This window comes from Miscanthus floridulus, chromosome 6, assembly GCF_019320115.1.
Source record: "Miscanthus floridulus cultivar M001 chromosome 6, ASM1932011v1, whole genome shotgun sequence".
In the NCBI taxonomy this organism is placed as follows: domain Eukaryota; kingdom Viridiplantae; phylum Streptophyta; class Magnoliopsida; order Poales; family Poaceae; genus Miscanthus; species Miscanthus floridulus.
Genome location: NC_089585.1, coordinates 129,728,964 through 129,741,871, shown reverse-complemented (window position 1 = coordinate 129,741,871; position 12,908 = coordinate 129,728,964).

The window sequence follows — 12,908 nt, the reverse complement described above, 5'->3', positions numbered from 1 at the left end:
CGCGAGCCGGCCGACAGTTTCGGCGTCGGGCGGCTGCCTGCAGGTTCAGTGTTCCATTCCACTGTTTGGAGAGTTCGTTCGACCCCCCTGCATGAGGACAACAATACAACATAGTACGGAGTACTGCCTGCCTGCCGTCCGTCGCAGTATGTACTCCGAATTTTTTTTATTTTTCACCCTTTTTTAAAAAAATATTCCAAATAGACCCTTGAGGTTTAATTTTCGTTTATGGACCCTGACCTCGGCGCCATGCCTTTTGGCGCTGAGGTCTCGGCGAGGCGTCGGATGTGGCGGTGACCTGGCGTCGACGTAGACAAGGCCTCGGCGCCGTAGATCTTGGCGCCGAGCTGTTACCCTATAGATCTTAGCGTTTAAAATAAAACGAGTACAATTATTTCGAGGAACATACAACAACGCAATTGCGGTTCAGCTAGTTAGGACCTGCGCGACTTAGCTCAAAGGCCTAGGTTCGGACCCAGCGCTGAATCTTTTTTTGCTACATTTTTATAAGCAATAGAACAAGAAAAATTATTTCGAGAAACATGCTATATCTCAGTTGTAGTCTGGTTGGTTAGGATGCTTGGCTCTAACATGAGACCTAGGTTCAAATCCAATAGGCAAATTTTGTTTGCTGCATTTATTAATCATTTTTTTGCTTACTTAGTTATTAGTAGTGTCCTGAGTTCCACCAAACCTTGTTATTATTAACATTACATAACACTATTCACTAATTTATAATTTGTTTTGGATGAAGGATACATCTCAAGCTGCATTTATTTATATATTATCTAAATCCAAATCCTCCTTATATTATCATAATCATGGATATATTTATTTATTAGTTTATATACCTCGGTAGTAGTGTTTTTCTTATGAGGGGGAGATCCTCCTTTGTTCCTCACCAAACTTAGTTGAATAGTCCAAATGATGATAATATAGAGCTCTTAGTTAATACATTAAGCCCATTCTTCTTGTTAATTCTATTTCATGTAAATTAGGGAGGTATGCAAATTAAAGAGCTCAACACTGAAATAGGGAGGCAAAGAAAATTACACTTACTTAATGTAAAATAAATTCTTTTATTTATTTACTCCTGGTCTCGGAAGCCTTTAACTTATATATGATGACAAAAGCCATATGCATATAAGTAAAAGGACGGTCAAGCAACAAGATATATATAAACACGTCACGCAACTCAACTTGATCGAGGTACGTAATGTTTCAAAATCAAATAAAAAGCAAATTAAATATACAATGTACAGTGGAACAATGGAACAAAATATACCGTGTGCGATGAAACCCAGAACGTTAATAATAAAGGAATACTATTTCTTGTTGTAATGGCTAATAAAAATAAAAATTTAACAAAAAATATTTGCTGCTTGGGTTCGAGCCCAGGTCTGTGGCCCGAGATCTATGCGTCCAAACCAACTGGACCACAATAGAATCATTGCATGTTTCTTAAAATAATTTTTCTTGTTCTATTGCTTATAAAAATATAGCAAAAAAAGATTCAGCGCTGGGGTTCGAACCCAGGCCTTTGAGCTAAGTCGCGTGTGTCCTAACTAACTGAACCGCAATGGCGTTGTTGCATGTTCCTTGGAACAATTGTACTTGTTTTATTTCAAACGTCAAGATCTATAGGGTAACAGCTCGGCGCCAAGATCTACGCCACCGAGCTCGGCGCCAAGATCTATGGCGCCGATGCCTTGTCCACGTCGGCGCTAGGTCACTGCCACGTTTGACGCCTCACCAAGACCTCAGCGCCATTGACCATAGCGCTGATATGTGTTTCCTCGGCGGGGCGCTGAGGTCAAGGTCCATAAACGAAAATCTAAACACCAGGGGTCTATTTATGAATATTTTTTAAAAGAAAGTCTGAAAAATAAAAAATTCAGGTATGTATGTACCCGTCTGGATCATGTCCCTTTTCTACTTATGGATGCTGATAATCATGCATGCACGATGCATCCAAGTGGTGGAGCTAGAACAAATTTAAGGGGTACGTTTGCCTTATGGGTGCGTAGATTTTTATTGTGAGGTTACGAATATAGAGAAAATTTAGACACCGTCACTGTTTTTTCAAAATTTTATGGGTACGGGCGCACCCACAGCTCACAATATAGATCCGCCCCAGGTGCATCCGAGACTGGTTTGCCGATGCTGATAACCTGAGCGGTGGAGGGATTAGATTTGATTTTTAGGACCCTGTCTCTCCCAAAATAATATCAATTTCTATGCGCCAAACTATCTTATATTTTAGGTGTCTAAATTTTAAGTTGATTTCAGGCAACACTCTTGTACTATCAACTAGTACAAGTAAATTGTTACTTTTGTTATTTGTTGTTTGTCTTTGTGTCACAACACATTAAATTTTTGTCCTTATCTTCCTATACAAATAATTGTAAATTGTTAATTGTCTTTGTGCCAACACAAATCAGATTTTGTCGGATTTTTAGTTTTGTCTAACAGTTTTTTTATTCTCGGTACAAAAAAAGTGTAGATTGCGCCTACAGAAATTGTAGTGAACGGAATTTACAATTTTAATATAAAATATATACAATAACCTATGGCAGAACCGCCTAATCTAATGCCCTCCCAAGAGTACTTGTCTTCTATTAAACACTAAGTACCCAAGAGAGTGCACTAAATGGTGCTGCTCCGTCGAGCACACCCCAAGGGAGAACTTGAAAATCCACATTTTTTCATTAGGATCATAAATAAAAGAATAAAGCTTACAACATTCTTAAGTCATTTCTTACATCACTTTGTTACAGTAACATATTATTACCTCAACTGATTACAACAGCGGAATATAACAATGTTATCAGAGTTACAGATGCAGCAAAGATTAATTTAATGATATGGTGGAGCATTAACATAGTAGACATTTCTATACAAGAGATGCTAACAGATTTTATATCTTTTCTTATAAAAACCTTTAGTGAGGATTATAAATAAACACTATAGTCGTAGTGTGAAAGGAATCCTTTCTGAGCCCACCAGGAGGTTTCCACATACAAGAGTCAGCTCTAAGTATCCTCCGACCACCTGCAACAGGAGGAATAAAAATCTGAATACTCGATTATACTCAGCAAGACTTACCCGATAGGAGGATAATAAAATACTCCAAGAACATGCAAGGCTTATTTGGCTTGTGGGTTATTGCATCTGCGGAAGCAATACTAAACATGCGTCCTTATATGCAATTTTATTAGCAGTCATCATTAGTTCATTAACTAACCTTTCCATAAGCACCTATGCTACTTTTAAGCAGGTGGTAAACAATCAGAACTATTTTATCACCTTTCAAGTTTTAGTTCTTACTATGGTGTTAGACAATAGCCAAGTCGTACCGTCTCACAGAAACGACGATTCACGAATCAATGTATCCTAGCTGGGTTCCCCAAAACACATGCTCCGTTTATACCCCAGGCACAAACAAGACCAACATATTTCACTCCTATCATAGGGTCCAGGTCCCCGTCTAAACTTGGACTCCAAGGCCCCACACTTGAGACCCGATCTCAATATGGTGCTTAGACCTCCACCTTTCCCTGCCTCCAATCAGTCGGTCCGAAAAGAACCAGAACCCACGACAAGAGCGTAACGAGCCTTTCCGCTCCCATAAGCAAGTATATGCTCAAGATATTAAGTCTGTGACCTGACTACCATCCATAGCAACAGACGGTCCTCAATCGACACAGGCGGAACAAATGCAATCCGAGCTATGGATGGTAGTCAGGTTAACCAAGTCTAGATCCAAAGTACCATTCCACCCGGTCTACAATTATCATCCTGATATATATATATTCCATGTGATAGTAATATGATAATAACAACAATAATATATTTTCTATCTCTCGTGAGTGACAGGTAATCACTCGACTTCTATCGAATCCTATAGCATAGCAATCTACACGATCCTGACATACTAGTAGGACTCATAGGATAAGGATATATATATATATATATATATATATATATATATATATGCAAGTGGTTTTTATTCAACTCCTTAAAACTTAATGCACAAGCATAAGATAAAAGTGTAGAATAATAGGGGTTATGTACCGGAGCTTGCCTAGGTAGGATATAACCAAAAGTTAGCATTCCATCATAGTGACACGATCATCAAGGCACTATCTTTTCTGCTACTTCGGTCGTCACCATGATCCATTGTTGTTCCTATTATGATATATGTGAATGCAACGTAGAGACGTAAATAATCAACGGCAACCGAACTCTTAGAAATACGATTACGCCTCATAAGCTAATGAGATAGCTCTAATAACTAACGTGCTAGGCTACGTATCCATGTTGTCGAATAAGGCATTGTTTCCCAACAAGTGTTTTAGTTCTAAACTCTCAAGGTGATTCGGCATTTTATTGATTAAATATATATTTTTGAACTAGAGCTCATTTAGTTACCTTAGCAAACTAATTATCATGGAGCTAAAAAATTACAGTGAGCACCTAATAATGTTAGGAATTTACTATGAAATTTTCAGAGCCAACACTATCACCAATTTATCACAACAATTCCTATAAATTTATGTCTTACAATATGAAGCATCTCAAATTAATTATATAATTCCTAAAAATATTATGAAACTATGTGAACAAAATATACTAGCAGATAGATCATGATTTTAGGAACCTAACAAAATTGATTTCACCATTTTCGGTTAACTACACAATTTTATATTGAATTTACAAGCTTACCTTAGAAGCTAAATTAGAAAATACTTAGAAAAGAAAAAGGACCCATGGTAACTATTTGGCTCAGCAGCCCGGCGGCCCAGCGCGGGGCGTGGCCCACGCGCGAGATGGCTGAAAGCTCTAGTTTGGTTTTGGTGAATTGATGAAACCCTAAGTGCTAACCTAGTTTATCAGGTGATCATGAGATAGGTAGCACATTTCAAGTGGTGAAGCAAATAAAGATCATGACATGGTGATGGTGATTCCATGGTGATGATCAAGTGCTTGGACTTAAAAAGAAGAAAGAGAAAAACAAAAGGCTCAAGGCAAAGGTATAAGTTGTAGGAGTCATTTTGTTTCGGTGATCAAGACACTTAGCGAGTATGACCACATTTAGGATCGATAGTCGTACTATTAAAGAGGGGTGAAACTCGTATCAAAATGCGGTTATCAAAGTGCCACTAGATGTTTTAACTCATTGCATATGCATTTAGGATCTAGTAGAGTGCTAACACCCTTGAAAACATTTGTGAAAATATGCTAACACATGTGCACAAGGCGATACACTTGGTGGTTAGCATATTTGAGCAAGGGTTAAGAACTTCATCGGCAGAGTGTCCGCTCGTAGAGTGCGGACAGTCCAACGGTGCCACCGGTGCTCTATACAGAAAAGACAGTGGTCACTATAAGTGACCGGACGCTGGTCTCGGTTGGACCAGAGCGTCCGGTCAGTGGAAGCGTGAAGACGCTGGCATCGGTCTTCGACCGGACGCTGGGTCACTTAGTGACCGGACGTTGATAGGGTGCGTCCGGTCCTGCTGACATGGCAGTGCATAGAGCAGATGCTGAGTGATCGGACGCTAGGTGAGTCTGGTCGGGCATGACCGGACACGTCCGGTCGTGTTTTTTCGCTTCTGGATGCTTACTGGAAATGAACGGACGCTGAGGTCCTCCGTTCGATCACTTTGAAGCAGCGCGTCCGGTCACAACTTAAATGTACTGATGACCGTTGAGATCGGGCGATCAGCGTTTGAAGCAGGGGAAACGTGGCACACATCGCGCGACCGGACGTTGGGGTCCAGCATCCGGTCAATCTGACCTACGCGTCCGGTCATCTCATTTTTAGTGGACTGAGGAGCCAACGACTCTATTTCGTGGGGGCTTCTATTTAAGCACCATGGCCGGCTCAAGCTCACTCTCTTAGTCATTTGTATTAACATAACAACCTTGTAAGCTTAGCCAAAGCCCTCCCACTCATCTCCATCATTGATCCATCATCATTGTGAGATTGGGAGAGAATCCGAGTGCATTGCTTGAGTGATTGCATTTAGTGGCACTTGGTATTCGTGTTTCGCTGCGGGATTCACTTGTTACTCATGGTGGTTGCCGCCACCTAGAAGGCTTAGAGCAGTGAGGATCATTGAGCGAAGGTTGGTGATTGTCTCCGGCTCCAATCATGGTGATTGTGAGGGCTCTTGTGCCTTTCCTAGCAGAGCGCCGAAAGGTAACTCTAGTGGATTGCTCATGTCATTGAGTTACCTCACTTGTGGGTAGGTTCTTGCGGTGTCCAATTGTGTGAACGAGGTTCGTGCAACACCTCTCAGCTATCGAACCACTAAGTGTTGATCGACACAATGGGCACTAGCGTGCCGGCAAGCACGTGAACCTCAGGAGAAACATTTGTTGTCTCTTGCCCTTTGGATTCTCCTGGTGATTGATTTAGTAATCATCTTGTGATTGGTTCACTCCTCTACACGATGGTATAATCACCCTACTCACTCATTTATATTCTTGTAAACTAGTTGTAGCAAGCTCTTTAGTGTAGCTAGATTTGAGAGCTTGCTTTGTAGTTTAAGTTCATCTAGTGGAACACTTTTAGTGTAGCAAGTGTAAGAGCTCTTAGTGAGTAGTGACATAGCAAATTGTGTGCTTAGTGATCATAGCAACTAGAATTATTGGATAGGTGGCTTACAACCCTTGTAGAGCTAGAGTAAATTTGTATTTCGCTATTTGTTATACTAATCAATTTGCTCTAGTTGGTTTGTAGATTTTTAAATAGGCTATTCACCCCCCCTCTAGCAATATTAGGACCTTTCAACGGCCCACGGTAGGGAGCCCGCGCTGGCACTTTAGCGAATGAGCCCTTGGACTTTCTTCGAACCACGACTAGGTACTAATACTATTTCTTCCTTTCTCTGACAAATTCACTTAACCCCTTGGATTTTTCTAAATTTTCCCACGCGCACCCCCGCCACCCCGTGCACGGCGGCGTGGCGAGCGGCGACACTAGGCATCCACACCGACCACCAGAGACCTATGCGGACCCATTTAGCGGGTCAGTCGCCATCTTTGGCTAAACACGCAAGGATGGGTGGCGGTTAGGGACTCAAAGACGCACTGGCACGAGCTGCAGCGGCGAGCGGCTATCCACGGCATCGGTGCGTCTGTCCCGATGACCTACGACACCATCGGAGCAAAGGGGTTAGAGAATAATCACCAGTAGCTCACTGGGATTCGAGCTGCGGTGGCGACTGAGGAGGAGGGGTGCCGGGATGGCCTGGCCACGTGTGACCGATCCACGCAGCGGCATTCCGAGCGTGGCACCGATGCGTCACTGCACCGATGGTGAGCTTCCTGGCCAAAATCGTGCGAGCACCAGAGGGCGTGAGTCAAGGCGAGTTCAGAGCCATAAATAATTAAACTATTACCACTCCAATCCTACCTCTCTCCCCTGTCCAAGGGCACGGTGGTGAACATGGCCCACAATGAACTAATCACCGAATCGTCGCCACGTAGGACTCTACCGTGGCCAGATATAGTTGAGGCGGCTAGCTAGCTCTCCCTGCTACTTACTGACATGAGGAGATGGGCTGAGAAACCATGGGCTCGGCGAATTTGAATGAAAGGCGGGGCGCGGTGCCTAGGCTGAGACCACGTCGTGGGGAAAAGCATGTGGATGAGCTCGAGCGGTAGGGCGTGTTACAGCGGGACTCCGGTCGAAGATGGCAGAGCGAGCTTGTGCACATAGGTGATGAGACCGTGGAGGGCTTGGCGCGACGCACTTGAATTGGAGCGGCTGGACCCGAGCAGGTCGCACCGGCGTCGGCTAGCGAGGCAGGACAGGGAAACGTCTCATCACCATGGTGACCGGTGTAACACCCCGGTGTTATGCCTGCATTTAGGCACTGCAAATCATACATATCACGCATGATCAAGCATCCTAATCATACATGCCTAATCATGTAAATAACAATTGAAACACTGCTTCGAAACATTTGAAACATGTTGTGAAACCTGAATGTTGCATACCTTTGTTAGAATTGTTTTGCCCTGATTTTGCTTGCTAGGTTAGTAAAACATGTTTGGCTACTATTGTAAATCATCTAGGATTATTTAGTTCAATTTTTGGAGCAAGGTTTGTATTCAAATTAATTCAAGATTTTGCTTCCAAAGTAATTTCCCAAAAATTAGGGTTTTGAGTTAAACATGGACTTTGATTTTATAATTCAAAATTTAGAGAGAATTTGGCTTTGGTCATAAAAGCAAAGTTGTAGAGAATTAAATTCTAATCAACTTTCATTTTTGGTACATTTTCAAAAGATGTCATTTTCTTGCTCAAAATGATATTTGAAAGCTGGCATTTAAAAATTTCTTGAAAATATAAATGAAAAAGGGGTTTTCTCAATCGCGGGCCGCCGCCTCGCTTCCGGCCCACGACCGAAGCTGGCCCAGCCAGCCTCACGCCGCGCCGCGCGCCTCGCCTTGGCCCAGCCCAGCGCTGCGCCTGGCCTGCCTCCGCGCTCGCCTGCTCGCTGACGCGCCGCGCCGCGCCCGACCGCGGCAGAGCTCGCCCGCCGCGTGGCGGCCATGCGCCGTCGACGTCGCCGCGCGTCGCAGCCGGCCTGCGCCCGCGCCCACGCGCCCGCCTACTTCTACTAGAGCCAGTGCGCTCGCTTGCTCACTCCCGCGCTGCCTCTCCTCTCCGCCAGCGTCGAGCGCCCTCACTCTTCCCCTCGCCGCGCCACCGCACCCGCCGGCAAAATCCGCTGCGGCTCCTCCACCTCGGCCAGCGTTCGTGCGCTCGTAGCTCCGCCTCGCTCTCCATCAAGTCGTGCTCGCACCTGTGCCGCCTGCTGAGCCTAGGTAGCGCCACCTCGAGCCCCGCCACCGTCGGCCATGGCGCCGCCGTGCTCGGCCGCCATGGAAGGCACCTTCCTGCTCTTCTCCACCCCGCCTAGCTACCCTACCGCCTGCGCCAGCTTCTCGCGCATCGCGTGCTCCCGCTAGCTCGGCCTGTCTCGGCCGAAAATGGCCGCCGGCCTCGTGGCCGAGCCGCGCCGCCGCGACGTCGCAGCGCCGGCGTGGCATCCGCCTCGGCCGAGCCAGGCCGAAAGGCCATGGGCCGACGCCCTACCGGGCCGCCTCCCCCTTTCCCCTCCGCTCGGGCCACGCAGGCCAAAAGTGGCCGTGGGCCAGCTGATTCCAGCGGGCTAGCCCAGTACCAGTAGGATAAATTGTTTTCAATTTATTCTTTATTATTTGAAAATAGAAATGGTTTGAAAAATATTTGGATACTCAAAGTTGCTCCAAATCTGTTGAAATAAATTTGTGTAGGTTCCTTATCATCAGATCTACTTGGAAAAATTATTGCATGTCATTTTTAGATACTTTGCTGTAGAATTTTATTTAATCATGTATATTGCTGATAACTTGAAAAATATGTAGAAAAATCTATAGGCTTCAGAAAAATATGATTTCTAAGTTTGTTAATCTTCTTATGTAATGTACTTCCTAGGAAAAATATGTTTCATGCATGTGCTGTGGAAAAATTTTGAGGTGTAGTTCAAGTACCTTTAATGGCTGATTTTTGTTATTTTAGCTAGAGAGCAAACTTTGTATAAAACATGCATGTGATAATTTTTGTACAGTCATTGTATGCTATGAAGAACCAAGGAAAAATACTAACTCTGTTGTTTGACACTTTTCACAGTACAAAGTATTTTTATGTTCAAAATCATGCCATAGCTTGTTATTTTTGTGTAGGCTAATCCACTCATTCAAATACCATGAAAATCTGATAGTAGACTACTTAGGGTAGTAATGTGCTATGGTAATTTTCTAAGATTTTTCTAAGCAAGAAAAATAGAGGTTGCTATTCAAACCTATTATTAATTAGGGTTTAATTAAGTGTTGCTTTTTGTGGGATTAAGAAATTAGTAAAGCTTTGGTGTATCTTTGAAGCATTTAATAAGATGTGTTGACTTAACATATTAGTAGTAGAAGAGAATGCAGTAGATGACATGTGCATGTAGTATATTTTCTTGGATGATGTTGACTACCTTGCATTTAAACATATCCATTGTATTCATCTCATCCGATGCACCGATTGCATAAGCACTTACGCACATTGCATCATATAGGATCGCAAACCGAGAACCTAGTCATCATACCCGAGGAGCCCGAGGAGCAGTTCGAGGTGCAGCCGTAGGAAGTGCCCGAAGCCGACGAGGAGGACGTTGAGGAACTTCCGGAGTGCCCCGATCACCGTCCGAGCTCCTTCGAGAGAGGCAAGCCCCGGAGCATTTTCTCCCGGTTTGCAATTATTAATTCAATGCTTTACTTTAATTGATGCATTACGTTCAGGAGTTGTTTACAATCGTTGCTGCATTATACCTTGTCTACCTTTGTTATACTATATCCTTGTTACCCGGATATCCGCAGTCGAGTCATTGCTTAGCTGGCTTAGACCGGTAGAAGTCGGGTGATTTCCTGTCACCTGCGAGCTATAGGTGGTTACCTGGATCTGCTTGGATGACTATGAAGTCATGGTATAACTAAGTGTTAAATGAAGTTGAGACCGGACGGAGACTTGCAGAGTTTTAGACTGTAGTGTTTCCGTCTGTGTCGATTAAGGACCGACCGTTGTTGGGCCTCGAGTCATGTTGAACGCATGCCTTACATTTAGCTGGCCGGATAAAGTACCTTCCGACCATGAAGCTGGGAGATTATTCGGGCCGAGTAGATTGCCCGCAGCGCACTGTGCCGGAGCAGGTGTGGTAGGACACGGGGGCGAGATGATAAGACCAAAGTGCAGTCGGTCGGCCCCCGGGTACATGTGGTTCCTAGCAAACTCGAGATTCCTGGATAGTTGACTCGGTGATCAATATCTCACTTTTGCGGGTGAGCGAGGTTTGTGTAAGGAATAAATCACCAACTGGTTAGGAATCGATTCGAATCGCCATCGCTCCTGGACAGTGAGCACTTGACTTGAGTGACTTCATCGTAGTAAATGTTTATGGAACACTTGGACAGTTATAATGAATATGACAGTATGGAAGTTGTTTAATGATAATTGGTTATCATTATCTGCTTAATCATGTGTTTGCTCTAGTATAGGTGCAAATCTAGTCGACAGGTTAATAACAATTAACTTGACAATAATGCTTTTAAAAAGGGTCTTGAAATGCTAAAAATGCTTCTTTTTGCAAATGAGTCAGCTACCCTACTATAAAGCCCTTCATAATCCTTGGTGTCACTTATTTTTAGTTATGTCGGGTAAGTCTAGTTGAGTACCTTCTCGTACTCAGGGTTTTATTCCCACTTGTTGCAGATGGGTAGATGTATTACGGCTACTGTATCAACTGCCTTTATCCTGCGATGGGTGATGCTTAGGACCATGGGCATGGTCATTCCTTACGTCTCATCTGATGCTTTTGTTGGAGATGATCATTCGCTGGCACTATATTTGAACTCCGCGTGAGTGTGTGTGGTTTGAACAAATGGCTTCCGCTACTTTTATTCGAACTGGTTTTGTAATAACTATGTTGAAACTTTGATGTATCTGAGATTGCGAACTTTTATGTAATATATGATGGTGACCGCTAAACTGATTACGATCTTGGCTGGAATGGAAGTTGGTTTGAAATCCTTCGTGGTTTCATGGACTACTGGGTTATACGGGCTTAAGTTTACTAAATCGTCTGCTCTGGCGGATGATTTTCTCACTTAATTTCGTATAATTGGTCGGTTCTGTTACAGCTGACATCAGAGCATGGTTTAGTGTGTGTACTGTTCATAAGTGTATTTAAAACAAAAAGGCATTTGGAAAACATGATTTTCAAACTATAAAGTGTGCCAGTGATCATATCCTTTATGCCCAGTTAAGGACTCTAGGTGGCTTAATTAAGTACTGACTTGGGGTTCTTGCATCATATTTCTCTTTCGTCGCTCATACGGCGTGCTGTTGTATGAGTGCCACTTGTTTGAGTGGTGATGTATGGATCATTTGCCTCTACGCCTCGGTAAGTGTGAGTTGTGAGAGCATGATCGGATACACCGCCGATCTAGGGTGAATGCTTATATGATGCTGGAGTAATTACATGTTCTATGCATGTTTTGCAAAGGCATCTCATGTATGGGTCTTCCATCTGTTGAGGCGATGCCGTCAATAGGATGATGGTTCGGGTAGTTACTACTGTTATACACGTATCTGGGGATTCGTGTAGAGCGTGTAGATAAAAATTTACTGCTTTTATGCATTCATTGGGAATTGGGCTGAAATGAATCTTCTACAGGTACATAACAATGCTATCATGTAGAACGTATTAGCTACGTATTTGAGAGATCGTTTGTATGCCACCGAATTCGTCGTTAGAAATTATTTATTTCATAAGTTTGTGAGAACGTACGGCACGTACATACATCATATTACTTGTGCATTTCATACATGTCATGCATTCCTCCCCTTATAAATTGATTATCTCCTTTTGATAAAAGTTGTATCACCTAAAATATGTTTCCCCGAGGTAATAAAAGAACTTTTGCTATAGATGGCCCGCACGAAGCAGACCGCCCATAAGTCCACCGGAGGAAGAGCACCTCGACGTCCGTTGGCCCTGAGGGAGCACCGCACCACGGACACCTTCTTGAGCGAGTTTGGTATGCCGACTTTGCTTTGGAGAGTGCTCCATGATGTGGGATACCCAGAGGGTCAAGAGCCGGTGTACTCTTGGAATGAGAGCCAGTTAGCAGAGGATGGACTCACAGTGGTGGAGATCACGGTTCCTGCTCTCGGTGATGCTCCAGATTAGGATGGTTGGCACTTGGAGTTTGAAGGTCGCACTCTCGCTGAGGGTGCAGAGGGAGCAGCCTTCCATGTCATCAGGGACATTATGAGCAGATTTCCTAGTGAGCTTGCAGCAGCTCTA